This window comes from Mus musculus, chromosome Y, assembly GCF_000001635.26.
Source record: "Mus musculus strain C57BL/6J chromosome Y, GRCm38.p6 C57BL/6J".
Classification (NCBI taxonomy): domain Eukaryota; kingdom Metazoa; phylum Chordata; class Mammalia; order Rodentia; family Muridae; genus Mus; species Mus musculus.
In genome coordinates, this window is record NC_000087.7 from 33210864 (window position 1) to 33236642 (window position 25779).

A 25779-nucleotide genomic window follows, 5' to 3' on the forward strand; every position below is an offset into this window, starting at 1 on the left:
TTTCCATGGTATGGGTCGTGCTGCCCCAATGGCCGCTAAGGAAAACCCAGACCCTGTCTGTCTTGGTTTCCATTAGGTGAGATGGGCTCTATCCTTCCCTGTTCTTGATGTCCTAACCCTTTTCCTTCTTTATAACCCATCTTTGCCATGATATTTTTTGCTTTAGCTGAATACCCTCCCGATGGGGCGTTTTCATTGGACAAAATAAGGCCCAAATGCTGCATAATATCCCTTCCCCAGAGGTTAACCGGGAGTGGGAGCACATAAGGTATGAATTTCCCTTGCTGTCCTTCAGAGGATTCCCACGTCAAGGCAATGGAGCTTATAGTGGGACATGATTGATATCCTAGGCCCTGTAATGAATGAGATGACTCTGTGGTGGGCCATGCTTTGGGCCACCAATGTGTAGAAATTATACTTTTATCTGCTCCGGTATCAAGGATGCCTTCAAACTCTTTTCCATTAATCTTAAGGCGGAGCTTAGGTCTATCATTTAAAGATACAACCAAATAGGCAGAATCATTTCCTGAGGAGCCCATTTTCTTTATCTCAGGTCCTGCAAATTTCTCCCTGGTATTATCAGGGAGGAGCAGCAGCTGAGCTATCCTATCTCCTTTACTAATAGAAAAAACGCCTTTAGGGCTTGAGCACAGGACCTGTATTTCAGGGGAATGTTGACAATCCATAACTCCAGGGTGGACTACTAAGCCCTGCAAGGTGAGTGAACCCCGGCCGAGAATAAGGCCCATGGTTCCCGGGGGCAAGAATGGTATAGGCTCCACCGGCACCGGCTGAATACTCATTTGAGGCATTAATAGGAAGTCGGAGGCGGCACGCAGGTCCACCCTTGTGGGTCTTCCTGGGTCGCCTCTCTGACTGCTTCCTGGGTCCTGACAAACCGGTTCCCATATCTTTGAGGGCCCTGGGACCGAGGGCCCGATGACCCGTTTTTTGGCACATAAGCTGATTGACTATCAGGTGGGGGAAGGACTCTGCCCTTTATATCCCTCACAGAGCGACACTGGTCAGCTCTATGATAACCCTTGCCACACTTAGAGCAAAGAGTGAGAGTCCCTCCCTGTTTATCTGGAGCTCTGCAATCTTTCTTAAAATGCCCAGGCTTTCCGCAGTTAAAACATGTCCTCTGATTATTTCTGCCCATGGAGCGGTTCTGAGATTGAAGGATGGCAGCCGCTAAACCTGCATTGCTGAGAGGTCCCCCAAGCTCTCGACAGACCCTGAGCCAGTCTTGTAAGCCTTTGTTCTTTCTTGGGGCTATGGCCGCTCGGCACTCCTTTGTGGCTTGCTCATAGATTAGCTGTTCTATCAGAGGCGCAGCTTGCTCTGACTCTCCAAAAATACGCTCTGCTGCCTCTGTCATTCTGGCCACAAAATCTGAGAAGGATTCCTGAGGTCCCTGGATTATCTTTGTTAACTGACCAGTGGTTTCACCTGCTCGAGAGAGCGCCTTCCAGGCCCTAATAGCCGTGGAAGAAATCTGGGCATAAGCTCCCCAATGGTAGTTTGTTTGATCAGCAGAATAAGCTCCCTGACCCGTTAACAAGTCAAAAGTCCAATCTCTCTGCTCTGGAGTCAAAGCAGCTGCGTTTGCTCGGGCCTGGGCTTGTGCAGCTTCGTGCCAAAGCGCTCTCCATTCCATATATTTGCCCATACTAGGGAGAGCGGCTTTTACAACCGTTTGCCAGTCAGCAGGAGTTAGTGCCATGCCAGCGAGCCTGTCTAACTGCACCAAGGTAAAATTAGCATTGGTTCCGTATTTACGAACCGACTCGGCAATTTCTTTAATCTGTACGTATTCTACCGGAGCGTGGACACGCCCACCCTCGGCTCCTTCAAAGACTGGAAATGCCTGTTGTATTTTCCTTTGTTCCTCTCTGGGAATGAATGAGTCTGCGCACTGCCTCTCTGCGCACTGCCTCTCTGCGCACTGCCTCTCTGCGCATCTCTCTGCGCACTGCCTCTCTGCGCATCTCTCTGCGCACTGCCTCTCTGCGCATCTCTCTGCGCATTGCCTCTCTGCGCATCTCTCTGCGCATTGCCTCTCTGCGCATTGCTGACGCACTACGCAGGGCGGGGGCTCCGCATAGGGCGGACCTTGAAACCGACTGCCCTGAGGCCAATCAGCAAACTGGCCTTCGCCAGCCGCTTTTGGCTTCCTTAACTGATTAGCTAGCACTTTACCTGGCTGGTACCCTTTTTTCTCATAATGAGCTGCTTCTTCCTCCCAGTCTGTTTCCTCAGAGGAGGATTCTTCACCTGCTTCAGAGCTACTAAGAGCTGGCTCCCCAAGCCCATCCAGCGATGAGCACAGGCTCCTTTTCCTAGAGACCTCCGCTAATTGATCTTTCTTCTTTTCCCTTTTTCCTCTTTTTCTTCTAATCTCTCTCCAGGTATTCCTACCTAACCTTAACTTTTCCTCGGGTTCAAGACCCTTGGAAAGGCCTGTATACTTATTTTGTGTACCATATTTTCTCTTTGCTCCTACTCTCTCTCCCCGCTTTACTTCTGATAGATTGCCTTTAATTTCGTCTAGAATTCGCCCTGCCTTAACCACTTGATAACATGTGAAAAGGAACAAAAGGGCTTCTAACACTAGAAAAAATTCAAGGCCAAACATATTCCACTTTACTTCTGATAGACTGTCTTGAATTTCCTTAGAAAGTTCAAGATCAGACTTACCTCGTAAAGCTGCACTCACTGGTACTCTCGTTCCCCAGCTGAAAAGTTCTGAATTCATACAGTTGAATCCTTCTTAACAGTCTGCTTTACGGGAACCTTTATTACCGCGACCCGCAGTTCTGGTTCTGGAATGAGGGATCTTCCCTGCGCCGGTCCCGAGTTTTTTCTCGTCCCGGAATTCGGCACCAATTGTTATTAGACGCGTTCTCACGCCCGGCCAGGAAAGATGCAACAGACCAGAATCTTCTGCGGCAAAACTTTATTGCTTACATCTTTGGGAGCCAGGAGAGCAAGCGCCCAGCGCCCAGCCCCAAAAACGAAAGCCCCTCAATAATGAAACCGAAACCCCTTCCCTCTTTAGGAGAGTTACCCCTCACTTAGGACGCATCACTCCCTGATTGGCTGCAGCCCATGGCCAAGCTGACGTTCACGGGAAAAGCAGAGTACAAGTAGTCATAAAATACCCTTGGCTCATGCGCAGATTATTTGTTTACCACTTAGAACACAGGATGTCAACGCCATCTTGTGACGGCGAATGTGGGGGCGGCTCCCAACAGGGACTAACTGCCCGGGGCAGGGGCAGGTCCTCCTACATAAGCTCTTAAAGGCAAAGCAACAGTGGAATCTGGTTTAGATTCACTTCCCTCTGAACTATGGCCTTCGCAGCTAGGAGCCCCTCCCACCGGTCCTGTCACAGAGGCCACCCTGGGGTCTGCTGGGGTGGGCAGCTGTGAGTGACCAGGATTAGAATTTCTTTGGGGGTAAGGGGGTGAGAAGGAGTCAAGGAAAAAGGCATCATCAATTTCAGGATAGATCCTCAGGGGGGCCGATGGAACGTGCTCTGGCAGACCTGCAGGCATCATTTTCGGTTTCATGGCTACTGCCACCATCGCTGCCTCAGCTCCGGAAGTCCAGGAACACAGTCAGGGTGGCAGATTTTGTACCAGGTCCTGCCACACAATTATATACGGCACCGGATCAGGATGCCCTCCTGCGGTCTGAAAAATAACTTTACACCTAGAATAAAAGGCAGGCTAAAATTTCCCTGCGAAGGCCAGCCCACACTGAAAGCTGGCCATTTAGAGGAGCAAAAAGTTTGCCAAGGTCCCTTCTTGACATTGAAGGAAAGATTGTTGGCCCTAGTCATAACATCTGTCCAATGGTTCTGAGTAAGTGTTAGTGGGGTCGTCACAGTCTTTCCCACGTTAAGCTCTGTCACACACATGATAAAAACGATTACAAAGGCTACAAGACTCAAAAACAAAACCAGTCGCCTACTCTGTGTCAACCAGAGTTCCTGAAAAGAATCAGAAGGCCTAGTAACAGGTCTCAGAAAGAGATCGTCAAGGAGAAAATTTATCTCCTGACTTTTCCCGAGGGGGTTCACTAGGCATCCCTGGCCCTGCCCCTGACTTCCATGAACGTCTCCCAGGGCGAACAAATGGTGGACCCCTAGACACATCTGTCTTTATCCACTTTGCTCTCCCTTCAAAGCGCTGTCTCATAAGAGCATTTGCAAAACTGAAACTGTGATCTCACAAGATTTTCAGACAGAATATAGAGACAAAACCAAGACAAGATAGAGGGCCTTACCTCCAATTGGGTCTAGGACCCCTGGGTGGTCACGCACTTCCTGGCCAATGCACCACATGAAAGACCCCTTCAGTGAGTCCCTCTTCAGGGAGGTGCGCACCCAGTAGGACACTGAGGCGGAACTCGCTGTAACTATACAAGCTTTAATCTCACACAAACACACAAACAAAAAAGGAGCACCCCAGACAGCATGCTGGGGTCGAAACTCATGCACCGCGCAGGGGGCAGGGAAGTTCAACCCCAGCCCAAACTTTTTACAGGCTTATAAAGGCAAAAACCACAAACCAAAAACAGGGGAGCCAAAAGAATTTGGGCCATTACACATGATTGGCTTATTTAAATGTTGGCGGGATGATTACAAATTAACAGGGTAATATTTGCATGCTAAGGTGTAGGGAGGCACAAGGGCTTGGGACTTATCGAGGTCAGCAGGACACCTGGTCAATGTATGATTTATGGGGAGCTATAGGGAGGTGCCATCCTGCCAGATGGCCATTTGGTCCGCCCTGATAGCAGTGGCTAGTTCCTGCATTCTCTTTTTTATCTTTTATGGCCGGACATTCTTAGCTACAGGGTGGGTTTGGCTGTGCCTGGACCTGCCTGGGTCTATTCTTCAGCCCTGAATTTCTTGAATTTACACACCACAATGCTATAAGACCCAAAATTATAAGTTTTTGCTCTTCACTACAACATCCAAGATTTTACCTCTTAATCAGATCTCTATCTTTTTAGCTCCAAGTTACTTTGGGTTTTGCAATTTTCACAGGGTGTCTGACAATCTCAATCACTACAGCCTGCTGCTGTTCTTCAACAATTGTCTAACAGGCAACCAAGCTCCTGCTGTTTCTATCAAAGAAAGTCCCACCCATTCCTCTTGTTCAAAAGTGGGGCTGGACAGGCACTCTCAGGCCAAGGAGGCCTCAGTAAACTTTATCTGAACATTCAGGTGCTCTCAGGCACTCCTTTGTTGAGCCATGCCCAGGCTTCAGAAAAAAAAACAGCCCAGTGGATAAAAGTCATTTCATTTGTACCTGGCTGTCCACTTTGAACAAATGAGCAATAATTCTGTTTTTGTGAAATATAACAGGTAATGAATATTTTAGTTTCAGTCAGTGGAAACTAATGGCTGTTCCCATTAACTCTTTCACACCAATTAACATTTTTGCTTCATAGTCCCTTTAACATTTTCAATTTCCACAGTATTCACACCAGGATGAATACTGAGACATTAAGACCAGGGACATCATTAGAGCAAAGGTAAACAACTCTGTCTCAACATATGTCCTTTCACAATGGAAACAGACCAGAGACCATGGGGATGCACAACTCTGAATAGTTTATAAAGGGCCCTGTAGATATCTGTTCCTGTATATTGAGGGGTGTGTTTAAGTGGAAAAAACTTACAGCTGTCATTTGGGAATAACACATATAAACCTCAAGTGTTTTTTTTTTTTTAATGAAAAATGTTGACAATTACGTTTCTTATACATAGGGAATATCTTGATTAAGAACTAGTCCATACCCAGACTTCACACTTCCTCTGACCCTGACTCTGTACCTTCCAGGCTAAGAATAATCTTGATGGCCTGATTTCCCCAGTAACAGGCTATCCAGTAGAAAAGAACAACAAACTTCTCAAGATGCAACCAGTATACTAAGACATGGTTCATGTCTAATTGTTTACACAGACAGGCAGAATACAGTACCACTACAAAGATTTGGGAATAAGAAGCCAGTGTCTATGAAAATCAAAGAAACCTTCTGCAGCATCATGATATGAGCAGTGGAAACTGCAAGCTTTGTGGCTGCAGTGGTAATACTTCTTCACCTGATAGCTCATGCCAGATTTATCACACTAGCCTCATAGGCCACTGTGAAGAATACAAACACTTTGGATGTGCACAGCTTAAGACAGAATGCTACCCAACAGGATGCCTTACATAGGCTCTATGTGGTAAGGTTGTTACAGAAAGTTAGAAGTGTCTGAAGGCATTACTTGGGAACCGTGATGAGGACATCTTCTAAAGAAGTATTGTGAGACAGAAAATTTAAAAAAAATGTTGATGTCTGCTTAGAAAGGGGTTTAATCTCAGGATTTGGTGATAAAATCCAGTAGATTTGAATTCAGGACTGAACTGCACAAGAAGGCCCAGAATTGCTAGGACTATACAGAAAAATCCATTTCCAGATAAGTTAAACAGAAAAAAAGGAGAGGAATGAAATGAAAAAAGAAGAATGTCAGTGTCTTGATGGTAAATTCTGTCTTTGTGAGCAATAATCAACAAACTTTGAAAGGAATAATGCAACAATGTGAAAAAAATGGACACACCATTTGAAATATCTTACATAAATCAGTAAAAAAAACATTAAAAATATCTCACTAAAAATGGCAATATTTGCAGGGTGTTGGTGGTGCACAGCTTTAATCCCAGCACTTGGGACGCAGACGTAGGCAGATTTCTGAGTACAAGGCCAGCATGGTCTACAGAGTGAGTTCCAGGACAGCCAGGGGCATATAGAGAATTCCTGTCTCGAAAAAATCCAAAAATCAGACCATACACACAAATAAGAAAACAAACAAACAAACAAACAAAAACAAAAAACAAAACACACACACAACACACAAAAAAACAGAAATACAACAACATAAGGCAATATTCCCTTTCTGTCTTGTGGTTTTCTTTTTTAAATGTGTTATTGCATCTCAGAGATGCCTCCTCCTTTATAAACACTGGCATCACAAACACATCATAGATATGAACTTGCATCATCGCCACAGGTGTTTTACAACTCCTACTTCAGTGACACAAGGGACTCCACACACATACTCCTTCCATAGAGTAAATGTATCCAATATCATACAGATTATTCAAAACAATGGAAATATCTTCAAATTATCTCAACACTTATGCCCAGTGATCGGGTGTCTCAGCTTGACGCTCCCAATGATCAATTGTTTATAAGTACTAGCTTGTAAAACTGTAAATGAGTTGTCTATCTGGAACCCTTTATAAGATCCTGTCCTCAGAAAGGATCCTGTTCAAAGCCATTAGCCACTTTTTTTTTTAATGTGCACATTTAATGGGATAAAGTAATGAGACTTTTCCTAATTGTAGAAACGACCTCGTCTCTTTATTTTCCCACACATTTTTTATTACATATGTTCTTCTTTTACCTTTCAAATGCTATCCCAAAAGTCCCCTATACCTCCTGCTCCCTGCTCACATACCCACTCACTCCCACTTCTTGGTCTTGGCATTCCCATGAACTGTGGCATATAAACTTTGCTAGACCAAGGGCCTCTCTTCCCAATGATAGCCGACTAGGCAATCTTCTGCTACATATGCAGCTAGAGGAACAAGTTCTGTGGGTACTGGTTAGTTCATATTGTTGTTCCACCTATAGGGTTGCAGACCCCTTCAGTTTTTGGGTACTTTCTTTAGCTCCTATATTGGGGGCCCTGTTTGCCATCCTATAGATGACTGTGAGCATCCACTTCAGTATTTGCAAGGCACACTATTTCATACACCAGCAAGATTTTACTTAAGAGACCCTGATATAGTTGTCTCCTGTGGTATTTTGCCCTCAGTCACTTCTATGCTTCAGAAGAAACAAAGCTCTAGTTGTGTGCCATGCAGATCTGACCCATCCAGCAGGTCCAGTTATTCGAGGATCTCGAGGGGACCTCCTCCTAATAACCAAATGGGGGGTAGAGAGAGACGAGGGTCTTGTACGAGTAACGACACGGAAACCGTTCTGAAGTTGTATCAAGACCCTCAAATGTATTAGCCAGGCCCAAGGTTTAAATACACAAGCAAAAGGGGAAGTGCCTTTCAGCAGGAAGGATGGGGCAGTAGAATTGTACAAGGAAACGGAGAAGTACAGATACTTAGCGGGAGGGATGGGGCAATACAAGCAAAAGGAGAAGTATTTATCAGTGGGAGGGGGGCAATAGAATTGCACATTCTTAGGCAGTTAAACGGGGAAGCAGGAACTTGGTGGTGTCAGGGTGTGGTCCGGAGAGCGGTGATGACCCAGGGCTGGAACATCCTGTGGTTCTCGGAATCCATGTGTCGGTGGCCCGCCTTTGACCCTCTTTTCTTCTCGGGGGGAGAGGCCCAATTCAGAGATCAGGACAATAGCGTTGCCTTAATGGCTCCCAACACAGATCATGTAGAGGGCTGTCAATATCCCCTCTCTTCCAGCAAAGCCTCACAAACAGTCACAACGATTGTCTTCAAGGACAACTTTGAGTGCCTAAGATAAGGATCAAAGCACCTCTGCTTGCTCCAATGTCTAAATGCCACTGCAGATTAAGAAATTCCCTAGCAAGACCCTAAGATTCACAGTCCAGGACCATTTCAGCAACCCATTACTTTTCTAGGGTCCAAACTTGTTGCAATTCTACAGACCTATACATTGTACCCTTAGAGTCCTTCTCAAGAGCAGGCAGCAACTGCTCCAACTGCTTTCTCCAAAAGCAGCTAAACAGAAACAACCTGCAGAGTCAGGTGATCTGCTCCTGGTTCCACCAAGGTGACTTTGCCTTGTGTGTGGGGTGGTAATGGGAGTTCCCTGCTGTGAGACCCTTTTCCTGTAGTTGTGCTCATCCTCCAAAGCACTTGGAAAGACAAGGAAAGAGTTCCTCATTCAAAATCCCTCCTCCTGCCTGTGGTGTTTGTGTTTCTAAGGAGTGGTAAATCGGCTCTATTTGGGGGGTTCTTTGTGTCTTTGTGAGTCCACACACAGTGATTGCTCTCTCCTATCCTACCTTTCCCAGAAAAATTAGAATCATAGTCTAGACATCATTTCTTTTATTATATAAACTTTGATGGTGGGTATGGTTGTTTGTGTACATGTCATTTTGCTTGGACACTTCATGTGTAAAATACCTGCAGAGGAAAGAAGACACTACAGCAGCATATGCTGCTGGAAATGGAGGAAGTGAGAAAGAGAAAGGAAGAAGGGGACTATTAATAAATTTTAAAGCTTTCTAGTTAAATCCGCTCTTCAAGATAAACAACTGAAAGTGTAATTAGTCGCTGGCCTTGTTATATTAATACTGACTATAACAGTAAAGCATTTGAAATGTTTTGTAAACAATTTATTAATTTTCAAATACAGGGTAATGTGGAACTTTAAAAAAACTCCTCTTCTTAAAAAAAAACAAAGGACAAGATAAATTATATCCCCATGCACATTATTTAAATCACACTTTAAGAACTTTGAAATTTGGATGTCAAAGAACTTAAAAATGCCTGATAGTATCTTAAATAGGAGACATAATCATATCTAGGTCAAATGAAAATAATCTACTTATTGGTATATGGCTTGATCCTAAGTAGCTACTTTATTGGGAAATGGACAAGCATAGGTTCTCTTCACAGAATGCTGCATATATGAAGGCTAATTTTTGTGACAAACTAAAAGGTGTGTTTGCTTAGTGCCCTGACTGTAGTGACAAGAAAGCTGTATTGTGTATATGTTTTTGACCCACCTTTGTTTATCATTTTCCCAGTTTGGACAAGCTAAGATGCATTACTTCAAGGTTTTTAAGACTTATGGGACATAGCACAGTAGAGACTGTGTAATCTGATTTAGAAAGATTAGTCTCAGAATAGAATTATAGTGATTCATCTTCTAACCTCACTGTGAGCAGTTATTCTAATTCAATATTGGACTGGTCTATTAATAATTTCAGTATTAGAAGAATTAGGGAAGATAGCTAAAATCTTAATTAGCTAGCAAATTTAATTTGGATCACAGCCTCCACTCCCAGAGAGGCTGCAGCCTTTCTGCAATTCTCAAAGCCACCTCCCCCACACCTGGATCTCTAAGACTAAGCTTGATCATTGCTAATTTGCAACTGAATGGGGTACCTGGACTTCACCAAAGAAACTTTCACACTGTTGCTTATCACAGTCCCACCTTTGTTTCTCAAGCAGGTCATCCAAGTCCTTCAGCCTGACTGTATCAGATATACAGCCTTGCCTCCAACAGCCCAGGTGGCAGTTATTGATCTTCATTCTAGTACATATTATGACTTTGGTCTGAATTGGGAATAAGGTGTGCTAATGAGGGCTGGATATTCAATGACAGACATCCAGATCTCAGAACCATGCCAAACTAAGACAGAGGTACATGCCAAAGGCCATGACTGTTGATAACACAACACAGAGCCATGTTTTGTGTGAAATATAACACAAACTAGTTGCACATAGCATCCATAATGGAATTTGATGCTTCAGGAAGATCTAAGATTTCCTAAGGTAGGTGTGGCCTCCAGCCACCATAACTCCCAGGCAAGACTATAGAGCATAAATACATTTTATGCCTCAGTACAGCACTTTTTAAAATATTATTAACGGGGGGGGGAGTATAACCTCCTCCAACCTATGCAGGTTCAGACCTTATGCCATTGAGGCAGGGCCACCTGCAGTGCAGCTCCTCAGCTAGTTTCCTTTGATGTGACACTACCTGCCATCTGCCATGAGGCCAAATTGGTTCTCCAAGATTTTCTGTAGTTAACTGCAATCTGTGAATTTGGTGACTTAGTGCTAAAAGGCTGTGCTGGCAACTTGGTATCAGGAACGCAAGAAACTTGGCATGGCAGAGAATGGGTTTCCCCCTTTATAAGTGCAAACTTTTATTAAATATTTGAGCCTAGATCAGAAAATTGTCTTGGCTCCATTTTTCTCTCACCTATATAGTTCCCCTCTCTTTTCAGCCTCTGTTTGCCTCCCAGGTGAAACACAGTTCAAGTTAGGTAAGGCCTGGTTTCCAACAGTTTTGGTCCTGATCTTTATCACATTGAACACAAGACAGAATTTTACACTAACACTAAAGTTATTTGCCTGTGCTTAAAATTCTGATTACAAAACACTTCCTTTAGAACAGTGGAGTGGTTGATGAACACCAGACTCTTACTTAGCAATAGTTGGCCTATGAATTTGGAATAAATTTCTTATTATGTGGAAGATTCAAATTGAATTAAATAGTTTTACAATAAGCTAGGAAGGAAGTAGACATGAAGGAAAAAAAATTCTAGAGTAGATCAGTACTTAAACTGAACTAATCTGAGGGTTATCTGTGTGGTAGTGGGGAGGCTAGAGGGAGAGGGAGAGGGACAGGGAGAGGGACAGGGAGAGGGACAGGGAGAGGGACAGGGAGAGGGACAGGGACAGGGACAGGGACAGGGACAGGGGCAGGGACAGGGACAGGGACAGGGGCAGGGGCAGGGGCAGGGGCAGGGGCAGGAAGGAGGAGGCAGAGGCAGAGGTAGAGCAGAGGCAGAAATGGAGGCAGTGGCAGACTGAGGACCTAGAATTCCAAGCCACAGAAAGGAGTGTAATTGAGACAATGTCTCCATAACAACTGAAAGCAACATAACCTAAGGGCATCTGTCAATTTCCTGGACAACTATTCACAAAGCTAATCTTTCAAATTCCAACCAAAATTTTCATAGAATGAGAGGATTGGGATTTCAAAATCAGGTGAACATATTTCTTATTATTCATTAATATTTTTTACTTAAACTAGCAAAATATATGTATTCATTTTTTTAATTTCCAATGTATTTCATTATTATTATTATTATTATTATTACTATTATTATTATTATTATCATTATTTTTGTTACTAAAAATCAGTTTTTCAGTACAGTTCTTGTTTTCCTCCTGGTTCAATTTGGTTAGAATAGCCTCTAATTTTCTCTCATTGATTAAATAGGTTGTAACTTCTTTTGCTTTTATGTTGTGAATATAAGTTATGGTTGATAAAAGCCTGTTAAATATACATGACATTTTCTAAAGCAAAAATTCATATATGTTAAAACTGTATTTAAAATCTATTTGTAATATTAACCACGGTAGAAACAAAAAATACTCTCAAACAAAGTCCTGTATGAAAGGAAGAAGTGACCAGTTCCTCATTAGGCAGTGACCATTCCATCTCCACAGGAGAATATGCAGTGTAACTGTGGCTTCATAGAATGAATTGGGTAGTGTTCCTTCTGTTTCTAATTTGTGGAACACTTTCATGAGAATTGGTATTAGTTCTTCTTTGATGGTCTGATAGAATTCTGCACTACAGCCATCTAGTCCAAGGGTTCTTTTGGTGGGAGATTTTCATGATTGTTTCTATTTCTTAAGGTGTTAAGGGGCTGTATAGATGGTTTATCTTATGGATTTGGTATATGTCTAGATAGTTGCATATTCACTCATCTTTCGCAGTGTTTTTTTTTTAATTATTCATTACTTAACTATGTAGTTTATTCATTTCAAGTTTCTTTTTTTTTTCAGGTTGCATTCCATGGAATATCTTTGGCTGAACTGGAATTTGCTCTATAGACGAGACTGACAAGGAATTTAGAGATTTTCCCACCTCAGCATAATAAGTCCTGGGATTAAATGTGTGTTTGCCCCCATTCCCTGGCACCTAGTAATTAATTTTGAAGACTACTTACATACCTTCATATAGTTCAAACCTTATAATATTACAAAATGGAAGCCTTTCACAGCGACTCCTGCTTTTAACCAGAGGACTATGGGTCTTATGAAATCGTATCTCTTTTGACTTCTAAGACAGCCACACATACATAGCCAATTTGAGGCCAGCCAGTGCTAATCAATACAATTTGGCCAAAATGGAAAGAAAAAAACAAAACAAAGTGAAAGCACCTTTCTTATTTTAAGAATGGGCTACATTATAATAACACACACTCACTCACACTCAGACTCACAGAAACAGACACACACAGAAACACACACAGACACGATCAGACAGAAACAGAGAGTGAGGCAGACAGACGGAGAGAGAGAGAGAGAGAGAGAGAGAGAGAGAGAGAGAGAGAGAGAGAGAGAGAGAGAGAGAGAGAGATCCACAGTGTTGGTGTTGGGAATCATAGCTACCTCCTATGTGGTAGCAGCAACTCTGTGTAACAGATAAGTCATCTTTTTAGATGCTGGCTCTACTTTTGAATTGGCAAAGAAAAAACTGATGCGATGCAGTCTGGAGCTGACCTTTTGGATTTCATAGGATCCCTGAAAATGGTTTCTGAGCTAGAGAACATAAAGTTTAATCATTCCTGGTGCATCTCACATATCTTCTGCCCAGTCTCCAAATGAGACACACGGAATTTACTGTTGGGTAATTGATAAAGGGGGTTTATTTCTGACAAGAAGCCCCTGAAGGATTACACCAATACAGTTGAAACAACCTTAGCACTTGTCAGAATGTGGTACCTGCCTTCTTTATGCTTCTCAGTGCAGCTTCATTTAGTGTATTCATTTATTCCTGGTCAGAACACACCACAGAGCAGAAACAAACATTCTTTTCAATTTTTACACACCTTCTATTTTTTCTTGTTTTTGTTGTGCATCTTGACAGACCCTTGCAAGCATTAATTTATTCTTAGATGAATTTGGACCTTTTGAGTAATGTTCTCTTCCTACACCTTCCTTCTCTCTCCAGAAATGTGGAGATCTTTACATGACTCAGAATATAAAATCATTGGCTGCTCTTGCAGAGGGTCTGGAATTCAATTCCCAGTGATTATCCTGTGTGTCACAGCCACATGTAAATCCTGTTCCAGGGGATCTGATGCAAGCTAACTTAGGACCTCCATGTAGTCCAGGAATGTTCACATCCAACAAATACACTCCTTCAGGTAAAAATGTTTATCCAATAAAAATAATGAAAAGTATGCTGTTTACCAATCGCCATGTAGAACTTGATTTCCAAATGAACACACATATTATCAAGAGAAGACTTTAAAGTATGCATGTAGGTCAACCATTGTGATATGTTTGGTACTTATTTTCTCTTTCTTTTCTGTTTTGCATCCCCTAGGACCTCGCATCCCTATGACTTGGAGGAAAGTAATCCAGAGTTCTTCCATAGTCTCTGCTTCAGTTTCTGCCTCTACTTACCAGCTCTGAATCAAGTTCTGTCCTGACTTTCCTAGGTCATGCAATTTACAAGCTGAGACTTGTAAACAGAAGGAAACCATTACCTCCTTTTGTAGTTTTGGGCCCCGATCTTTATCACATTGAAATCAAGACAGGCTTGCATACTTACACTTATGCTATCTGCCTGTGCTTAAACTACTGGTTACAAACAGCTTGTTCAGAACAGTGGAGTGACTGTTGAATGCCGGACAGTTACCTAGCAATTGTTGCCCTATGAATTTGGGTTACATCTCTCATTATACTGAAGATTCAAATTCAATCAAATGGTTTTAGTACAAGGTAGAGAGGCAACTTAATGTTCATAGAAAACCAATTCCACAGTAGATCAATTCTAAAACTAAACTAACCTGTATGTTATCTCAGCACTAATAAGTAGCAGTGGGACAATCAAAGGCATAGGAAGGTGCAGAGGCAGAGGTTCAGATACAGGCTGAGGTAGAGAATGTAGAGGCAGAAAAAGAAAGAGAGGCAGAGTCACAAGGACAGTCATAGGAAGATTCAGAATCAGAGAATGAGTCAGAATTTGTGGTGTGCATGTACCTGGTGTGTGTCTTTGTAATTCTTGGACATTTTAGGAAGTTACATTAATTCAAGTCCTGAGAGGTGGGGTGATTGGTTACGACAAAGCTATCAGATTGCAACAAGTATACCAAGACATGGTTTCTATCTAATTGGCCACGCAGACACAAGGAATACTTATAAAAGGAGAGATTCCAAGATAATGGCTTTCTTCCTACTGATAAGCCTGACTCCCCGAGTCTCAGCATAAACGTTAATTATGATTCATTAGAAAAGAGCACACACAAGACTGCAGAATCTCAGCCAACGCTATTGAGAACACTTTTTTTTTTTTTAATCACAAAACCCTCACACAACATTTTAAAAATCCTTTACTGGATTCATCTTCTAAGTATACACTATATGTTATATTTAGTGTATCATAAAATACTAAAGAGGAGTATCTACTATGCACACTGAAAGTGTACTTCAAACAGAAAGCATTAGTACTGTTACTCCATAGATGAAACATGTTTATGAAGTAACACTAAGGGAGATTTACACACAATATTTGCATTTCATATGAGGTCCCCAGATGAAACTTAATTGCATCAAAACACATGGCAAAGCATGGAACAGGTATGACTAATATTAAAATAGTAAACAGCTGAATGCAGGAAGTATGGAATACAGAGTTACTAAGTTTGGTGGAATACTATATTTACATACAACATACATTAGTGAAAAACTCCTGCTGCATTAACTTTGCACAAGATTGAGTGTCAAAGCTAGTACTTTTTGTCTGGTGTTTGGTGGTTGGTTATGCAAGTTGCTTGTGGTGTTTTCGTAGCCATAGTTAAAGAAGAAGAACTAGGAAAAATAATTAGACTCAGAGACTTTCTAATGCCTCTCTCTACCCTTATTTCTGTCCTATCTAGTGTTTTGGGTTATAAAAAGAAGAACTTAGAAAATATCAAACACAAGCTATAAAAGTGAATCTTCCTTGCCCTCCACCAGAAATCATCAACTGTGAAGAAATACACTTCATCTTCTTTGTCATAAATTTTAAAGGACTCTCTTCAATAGCTTCTTGACTGGACTGTTTCTTTTTACTTGTGTGTGTGTGTGTGTGTGTGTGTGTGTGCCTTGCTGTGCATAATTCCTTCCTGTGTTGCTATCCATTCATGTTTGTGGATTTACTCACAACAAAGCAGATACAGTGCATTGGAATATCTTTTGCTTTTTTTGCTTGTTTGTTTGTTTGTTTGTTTGTTTTTGTTTTGTTTTGTTTTGTTTTATTTTGTTTTGTTTTGTTTTCTGGTGGTGGGGAGTGCATCTATGCTTTTTGTTGGGAGCTATTACTGCAACGCTATTGTCCTGATCTCTGAATTGGTTCTCTCCCACCCCACCCCCGATAAGAAAAGAGGGTCAAAAGCAGGCCACAGACACGCTGCTCCGAGAACAACAACAGATTGTTCCAACCCTAAGTCAGTGCTGGATGTCCTGACCTCAAGATGTACCCTGATAACACCAGTTTCCTGCTTCCACCAGTAGTCGCCAAAAGAAAAATTTCCGCTGCCCCTTCCTTCCTGCTGAGAGGTACTTCCTCTCCCCCTTCCCTACCCCACTGCCCCTTCCCTCCTGCTGAGGTGCATTGCTTCTGCCCCATTCCTCCTGCTGAAAGGCACTTCCCTTTTTGCTTGTGCATTTAAACCTTGGTCATGGTAAATACATTGGGGTCCTGATGTAATTCAGAACGTTTCCATATCTTTGTTCGCACAATACCCTCATCTCTCTCTACCCCCCATGAATTTCTTAGGAGAAAGTCCTCTCGAGACCCTCGAATAACTGGACCTGCTGGACGGGTCAGCTTTTGAAGTTACAAATCAAATTCTACCATTGAGTGACAAATCTACCTTAGACATGGTTTTGAATACTTTAACAGAAAGTATTTCTCTCTTTATTACTAAGAAATTATAATCTTGTTTTTCTTGTACTCATGAACTGTTACAGAACTTTTAGTTCCATTTATACCAATTTTATGCAGACACTAAGCAATGTCAACCCATTGCTGACATTTTTTATTGATAATGCAATTTGATCAATACATGAGTTCTTGTTTCTGCCTTGTGTCAGATTGTGTTTTCTTGAAGACTTGTATCTCATGGGCTATAACAAAAACTTGGAATGCTTGTAATGTACAGTTGAGGAAGGTGGTCTGGAGACTCGGGGGGTATTTCTGTGTATAGAATGAATGACAAGTGCCTGGTGTTCTATCAGGGAAATGTTGCTCCTTAGGCTACATGCTCATTGTTTTGTCCTCATACATTTGGGGACAATATTTTTTAGTACCACAGAGCAAACATTACAGGTACTTACTTTTTAAACTGTCAGTAATCACTAAATCTGAAATTTGGGCCTTGGAACATGCTGTTCTCTCAAAGCTAGTCAGAAAATGCTTAGCCATATGAGCCCAATCCTTGCTTTTTATCCTGAGAGTGGAGGAAAACTGGTTTTTCCTGTAAGGGTTTTGCAATTAGAGATTCTGGTGTCAGCAGAGCTTACATGATCTCTATTGAGGTTGATCATTTGTAATAGCAAGGGAAAGGTGGGAGGATCAGTACCCTGATGGCTCAAAATAAGTCTAGAACACACTGCATTCTTCCCCCTTGTGGGTGCCATCCCTGTCACATTTTGAAGAGAAACAGTGCTCCTCCAGGAAGCTGGAGGAAATTGGCCTGTATTCCTTTGGATGCTGTTAGACCCAGCCTCCAGGTCTGGACTGACTATCATTAAGGCCCCTGTCCCTGCCCCTGCTGCTCTCTCAGTTCTCCACAAAACAAGAGACTCTCTTTAGCTTTTGTGCTGAGTGATGTCAGCCCTGCTTCTCATATACTGATTAACTAGGCTATTTGGACCTTAGAAGAATGTCTTTTTCTCAACTATCTATTTACCAGGTAAACTGTCAGTGAGAATGATGAGACATATATTCTTGGCAAGGTTACCATAATTAAGGACAGGGAATATGAAGATAAGGCAGACTTATTAATATATTTCCAAAGTCTAGCTTTAATTGACACTCTAATGACTGGCACAAGAAACATGAGATTGTAGGTTGACTTCAAAGTGTAACATATGAGGTCCATATAGAAAATCAGGAGATGACTGTTGAGAACAGCACAGGGCTTTAAAGAATTTGTTCCACCATTTCTTTCCACTATGTCACCATCTTAGTAAGTACGTTGTGAAGGCAGGAGATGGTGTAAGAGTGTTCTCATCAGCATCTAGGTCCCCATGGATGCTTGTACACTCAGTCACTTCAAGATATCTGTGGCACAGTGGTACCTGATTAACAAAGAAGCCTTTGTAGTGCCACAGAGCAGCAAATAGTGGCCTAGGAGCAGGAAGTAGGAAGGTTGACCATGGCCCTCCTTTCAGGATTTACACTTTAAAGCCGAGACACACTGTAAAAACACACGTGGTTCGGACATTTATCCCATGGAATGTACAGAGAATATCTCGGTCGATTGGTGTGATGGTTTTAGACATGACTGAAAATGCTTTTATGTTAATCTGAGTGTGCTAGTAATCTTATGCCAACTTGTGAAAAACCTAGAGTCACCTACGAAGAGGGAACATCAAATAGGATCTTCCTACATTAGATGGGTCTATAGGCATGCTTTTTGGATTAAATAAAAGTATATATTAATTTAATTTTTTCATGTAATATGGGTTGAACAAATTCTTTCCCTACTTTATATCCCTACCATTCAACTCAGAGACACTGTGAAACTTATAGAAGTCATGGACCAAATGGATTTAACAGATACATGTGGAACATCTCTCCCTAAAACAAGAACACACATGGTATGCACTCACTGTTATGTGGATATTAGACAAAGAACACAGAATACCCATGATATTATACAGTAAACATCTGCACCGAAGCAGTACCCATACTGTATTCATATCATCACGAATCAGTATGCACAGTTCTCAGTACTGTGCATCTCCTAAAGGAGAATTGCCAACCTCAGATTTAGCAAGGCCTCAACAAGAATTATATCACTGGTAACACCACAATTTGTGGCTTTTAGGCTATATTAGGAGCTGGAGGTCATCCTCCTCATCTCTGTTATTCCCACAGCCTGAGGAAATTATGGGAGCATGCAGTAACAGCAAGGGTGGAAAACCAGAGACCAGCAAAGGGACTAAGACCGTCTATCAGAATAAAAACCAATCTCTTCTAATATTTGAAATATCTGCCTTTCTAGCCCTTCTAATAAACCTATTTCTCAAATCAGACCTAAAGCCAAATTGCATGGTAGAATGTCTTTAGAATGAAAATAGCAGTTGCCACCTTAAGCCTTTGTTTGCAGGGATGCACTCCCACTGCAGTCTGATTGGAGGATGTTGATTGACCTGCTTGAGAAAAAGAGACCCAGACAATGAGAAAGTAGCAATGCAAAGCTTCTTTAAGGGAAGTCCAGGTACTTTATTCAGTTGCAAATTGCAAATCTCTGAGAGTAGCAGGAAAACAGCTTTTCTGGGAGGCTGAGTCCCCAACTAAATTCTATGCAAAAGAGGAATTTTAGTTCTCAGAGTGATACATATAAGAAGATTCAGGATCTGTGTTCAGCTAACAAATTAATCTCTTGGGCAGCCTCTGTACTCCATCTTCTCGTAAAAAAACACAAACCGAGTACCTTCCCCAGATTAGAATCGGATCTGGACCCTTCCAATCCTTAGTTAGTGGGTCCTTTCATTTTATCAATGCATACGAATTAGTAGTAACTGGATGCCAGTGGTGATTTGCTGCAGACTGACCTTTAATATCAGTTTGCCAAAAATTTAGTTCAAATAAAGTAAAGGCAAGATGTGCCTTTGGTGACCTTGGGGGATATAACTGCCACTGTTTTGTCATAAAAGGCCAATTCTTTAAGGTGTGATGAGCACATTGAACTATTCCATTTGCCATGGGCTTATAAGGAATTCAAGTTTTATATTTGATTCCAAATTCCTTACAGAATGAAATAAAATTTTTACTAGAATAGGATGGCCCGTTATCTGTTTTGATATGTTTAGGAAATCTTATTGCATTAAATGCTTGTGGGCAATGATCAATTACCTTTTTAGAAACCTCTCCTTTATGCAGAGAAGCAGAAAAAGGCAAAAAAGAAATCCTGAACAAGTATCTATACAAACATGTTCATATTTTAGTTTTCCAAATTCTGCATAATGGGTTATATCCATTTGCCAAATATGATTAGACATAAGGCCTCTAGAATTGACTTATAAATGTGGCACTGGAGATAATGAAATACATTTAGGACATTGCTTTACAATCATTTCGCTTGTTCCTTAGTGATCTTATGTCTTGTGTGTGTGTGTGTGTGTGTGTGTGTGTGTGTGTGTGTGTATGTTTGTGGGTATGTTATTAAAATAAAAGTTAAAAAAAGCTTTGAAATTTTGTAAGAAGAAAAGCTGAGAAAACTGTGCTGAGAAAGCAATCCAATAAGCAGCCTTTCTCCATGTACCCTTCCTATACTCCTACATGTGTCCTGTCTTGATTTCACTCAGTGATGGAGTGCAATGTAGAAATATAATACAAACTAAGCCTTTTTTTCAAAGGGAAGGGAGGAGATGGTGGGTGGGATGGGGATTTGTTGAATGGAAAATGGGAAGGGAGCTATCATTTAAAATGTAAATAAATCCCAAAATTAATGAAAGAAAATATAAGTCCTGTGCAGAAATCAAAAGTGACAACATGAAACTGCTCACCTACAATCTCCTAAGCTCAAATGTGTAGGGCTTGGGCATGCATGACTTCCATCTGTGCCTGCAGGCCACTGAAATCTGCATCAACTATGTGGAGATCTACCCTGACTTCCTGGCACAGATGCTCCCCAAAATGAAGTGGGAAGTGATTGTGCTGGGAGCAGACACCTCAATCTTGGCTGAGGTACTTAAAGATCCAACTGAAAGCTATTAACAGGATGAAACGTTTTTGAGGAAGATGTACCCACATGTGGCTTGAGATTGATGTATTGGATGGTACCCTGCAATACTCAGAATCTGGACATCTCTTCCCTATAAGCTGCAGGATCCCCAATATGGTGTTGAATGATGAGGATACAGAGATATAAACTTGCTAGCCACCACACTGTGAGGTGGGAATGGGTGCACAGGTGAAGGAACACCCTCGTGGAAGAAGGGGGACAGGGGATGTGATAGGGGGTTTCTGGAGGAGTGGGAAACTGGGAAAGAATACAACATTTGAAATGTAAGTTAAAATATATGTAATTAAAAAAAAAAGACCAACCATATAATTCAAAGTGAGGGGCCCATCGCTGCCACCGAATATGTAGCAAATGATGGCCTAGTTGGACACAGTGAGAAAAGGGGATCCTGGTTCTGAAAGACTCTATACCCCAGTGTAAGGGAATGGCAGAACAGGGAAGCAGGAGTGCTTAGGTTGGTCAGTAGGAGGAGGAGGGGCATGTTAATGGGTTTTTAGAGGGGAAAACATGAAATGGGATAACATTTAAAATGTAAATATAGAAAATATCTAATAAAATAAAATAATAAAATAAACAACCTTGGGAACAATATTTTAATAGCAGAATAAAAAAAATCAGAGAAGCTGGGTGTGGTGTTGCAAGCCTTTATTCCCTTGACTTGGTAGGCAGAGGCAGGCAAATTTATGAGTTCAAGGCCAACCAGGTCTTCAGGATGAGTTCTACAACAGCCAGGCCTACACAGAGAAAACCTGCCTCGAAAAAAATTAAAAAATTAAAGAGAAAGAAAGAAAGAAAGAAAGAAAGAAAGAAAGAAAGAAAGAAAGAAAGAAAGGAAGGAAGAAAGAAAGAAAGAAAGAAAGAAAGAAAGAAAGAAAGAAAGAAAGAAAGAAAGAAAGAAAGAAAGAAAGAAAGAGCAAAGCACCAAAGCACTCATGTGCATGCAGAATAGCACTGGTTCCAAAGACAGCCCTGTCCAAATGATACAACAGCACATGTTTTCACAAAATGGATTCTGAACATGTCCTCAGATTGGTCCTTTGACTATACTATCTAGGTTATTCCCCTCATGGTCACAAGAAACAAAAGGAAGCAAGATAATAGTTTGAAGCAGATACCAGACTGATGCCAAGACGAGCCTATGACTCCATCATGTTTTCTGTTTTCAAGCATCCAGAGAGTGGTTCTCAACCTTTCTAATGCTACAGTTCCTTCATATATATTCTTCCTCATGCTTGGTGAGCCCCTACATAAAATTATTTTTTCCTACTTCATAACTGTAATTTCCTACTGTTATAAATCCTAACATACATACCTGACATAAAGATAGTCTTAGACAACTCCCATGAAAGTGTCACAAGGACTTACAACTTGTAGGTTGCCATTCACAGTGCCAGGCAATACTAGTAAGACTAGCCAGCTCCTTGATATTTACACTTTCTGCCTTCCAGAACTGTACTACAATAGATGTGGTCTATTTAAGTTGTTTAATCATGTGATCATCTGTAAAACTACTTGGAAACACATACCCAAGTGGATGATGGAGTCTATTTTTCCTGTCTTGGAATCTTGGCAGGGATGAGTCAGCTCTAATGAAATAGATGAGAAAGGTTACTGGATGAATTCCTACTCAAAGTCATTGGAAACAACAGCAAATCTGTTTTGTCCGCATGGAGAATGGATGAGGATTTTTGTTCCATTAAAAAGGTCAATAAATTGACTAATTTGATTCCTGCCTGTATATTTGTGTGTGCTTTGTACTTTTTTCTGCTTTGTGTTGTGTTCTGTGTTCTTGATTATTAACTCTAGGGTCCTTACCATACTTGCAAAATGAAACTTTTCTCAGTTGGAAAAGCTTTCATTTTTGTCCTCTGTATAAAATATAATTCTTAAAAAAATCAGTTTTTGATTCCTTTGTACTAGTATTAAGATCAAAATTTCTGGGAAGAGACTTTTCATTTAAAATACAGCTTTTCATTCAATAGATTCAGATTACTGTCCCCCCAAATCCTTCTACAACCTCTCCACTTCTCGACCCACCCAAATTCACACTTTTTCTTTCTCCTTTATTAAAATACAAACAGGCATCTAAATAATAATGACACTATTAATGATACTAATAACAATAATAATGAAGATTAAGATACAAAAAAAAAACACAAAAAAAAACAAATGAACCAGAACAGAACAAAGCAAACATAATAAAAAAGAGGTGAAGAAAAAGCACAAGAAATATACATGTAGACACAGAGACATATATGTTCACAAACACTCAGAAATCCCATAAAAACAAAAAAACTGCAAACCATAATATATAAACAAAGGACCCTTAAGGTATTCTTTAAAGAACCCTGCCAATACCTTATTATATAAAGGACCTCCAAGATTGTTATCCAGTTCGACTTTCATTTGCCAGGCAATGCTGAACTAGAGACTTAGATTTAAGCATGGTTTGCATACCCAGTGATACCCTAGTGGAAATTCGAATGTTTTCCTTTCCAAGCTACAAACTAGAAATAACTTCTGAGATAAAGATAGTGGCATGCATGTCCTTCCCTCTCATTGCTTGGGCTCTTTCTATCTCAGACCTTGCAGGCGCTGTGCATGCAGATACTGCTACAGACACTTTTAGTTCAATGCAACTCATATTAGAAGGCCTTGGGTGAGAGTTTTAACCACTTCGACCTATGGGAGTAATAGGATGATAAGAAATATCAATGGCTCATTTAAACTTGGTTGCTTCATTTTCTATACTCATGCTGGTTTGCAGCATGACCACCTTCATAGTCTCTGTGAGTTTTGACATGATGAATGAACAGGCAATCTTCAGAGGATGTAAAGAATTAAAGCTCAAGGAATGTATGAGGTGGCCCACTAGCCACTCAGGTAAGGTTACTAGCCACTCAAGACCGCGTGCCTGAACTTCATCTCTGAAATAATATACATGGTAGAAGAAGAGGATTGGCTCTTCCACACTGTCCTGCAATCTCTACACATGTGCAGTGGTTTGTGCACAGTTACACACATCTGTACTTAATCAAACACATGTACCCATAATGTAAGTACATTAAAATGTATAAAATCATATAAAAACAAGCAGACCTCCTACTGGAAGTTTCAGGGAGACTGCATTTATAGGATTTGGAGCTTGTTTGTTTCCTACAAACCTTCCATGCAGATGGGAGGTTTTACATCTACTTTCTCACGAGTAAGTCTTCGCTTGAAGCACTTGCCTGGGATTCCTGTAGAGTTGGTTTTTCTCACCACATATGAAGAATCCTCTGTGTATTCTGAGTGCCCTAGATGCTGCTGAATTGAAAAATGCACATGTAACACAGACTTCCCACAATTGCTGAAGGCAGTCCCTCCTTTCTTTCTTTTACTGTAGAAGTATCTTTTCCATTTTCTAAACAACAGACAGTAGTAGTTTCCTTCCTAATACAAATGTCTCTGGTTTAGTTAAATAGATTTATTAGCTTCAAATCAGACAATACAATGAAAGTTCATTTTCAGAAGGGTTAAGTGGAATTGAATTTGTGTTGTGTATTACTAACTGAGAGACCAATTTATAACCACAGAGCACTTTGAGGTGAGTGGAAAAATTTTTTACAATTATAAAATGCATAAAATTCCTTACCAAATTTTTATCAAACTTGCTTTATATGTAAGATCAACCAAAAATTAACAGACAACTACCAAACAGTTAAAGCATACAACATGCCAATAAATTAAAAGAAAATGCTTATTTAGAAGTGGGAAAAGATAAGCTTTTATGGAATCTGCTTAATTGTATAAGAAAGAGAAACATCACTTTTCTTCACATGCTCAGAATTTAAGAGGGGGAAATGATCCATGCGATAATCCAGTTCTATGTACACAAAATTAAGCAAGATCCTCATAATTAATGTGTTAGTACACAATGCCTGACTCAAATTCTATCATAGACGCTAAAGTCCTGTCACTGCAGGCTCATCAGTCTCACTGTATTTATTATTATTATTATTATTATTATTATTATTATTATTATTAATTGCTGTTGTTTTTCTTTTTGTTGTAATTAAATAATTTAAATTTAAAATTTATTAAATTTCAGTAGGTGATGTTCAAGAAATGTATAAAACTTTTCATATTGACCAGGGACAAATGACTCTGCACTAAAAAACTAGATCTCATTACCCATACTATTATCTGGTAACAGTGTGCACAAGCAGACCTGAGACCTAACAAAGTTGTCCTTTAGTTCCTCATTTTGCTCACATCAGCATATGTAAACCATTGCCAAGTTCAGAGGCTAAGAATCTGCATAGTATGTTTCACAGACCAAGTACTCATCGATGACAGAAACTGTGGCTATGTACTGTGTTTATACTTTATTTCTCACGATGAAGGAACAGCTGAAAGCAAGAAACTGATGCTCTAAAGGGCTTAGCAAGAAACTTCCCTGGACAATATTGGTATGAATTAGTACAATTTGACTAAAAGAACACTTTGTCCACCAGGCTTGGAAGATGTAAAAAATGTAAAAATATTAAATAGAAAAATGCAAAGCTGTACTTGTAATATAGTTAACAAAACACCCATGGAAGGAGTTACAGAGACAAAATTTGGAGCTGTGACGAAAAGATGGAGCATCTAGTGATTGCCATATCCAGGGATACATCCCATAATCAGCTTCCAAACGCTGACATCACTGCATACACTAGCAAGATTTTGCTGAAAGGACCCAGATATAGCTGTCTCTTGTGAGACTATGCCGAGGCCTAGCAAACACAGAAGTGGATGCTCACAGTTACCTATTGGAATGGGTCACACAGCCCCCAATGCAGGAGCTAGAGAAAGTGCCCAAGGAGCTAAAGGGAACTGCAACCCTGTAGGTGGAACAACAATATGAACTAACCAGTACCCCAGAGCTCTTGACTCTAGTTGCATATGTATCAAAAGATGGACTAGTGAGCCATCACTGGAAAGAGAGGCCCTTTGGACTTGCAAACTTTATATGCTCC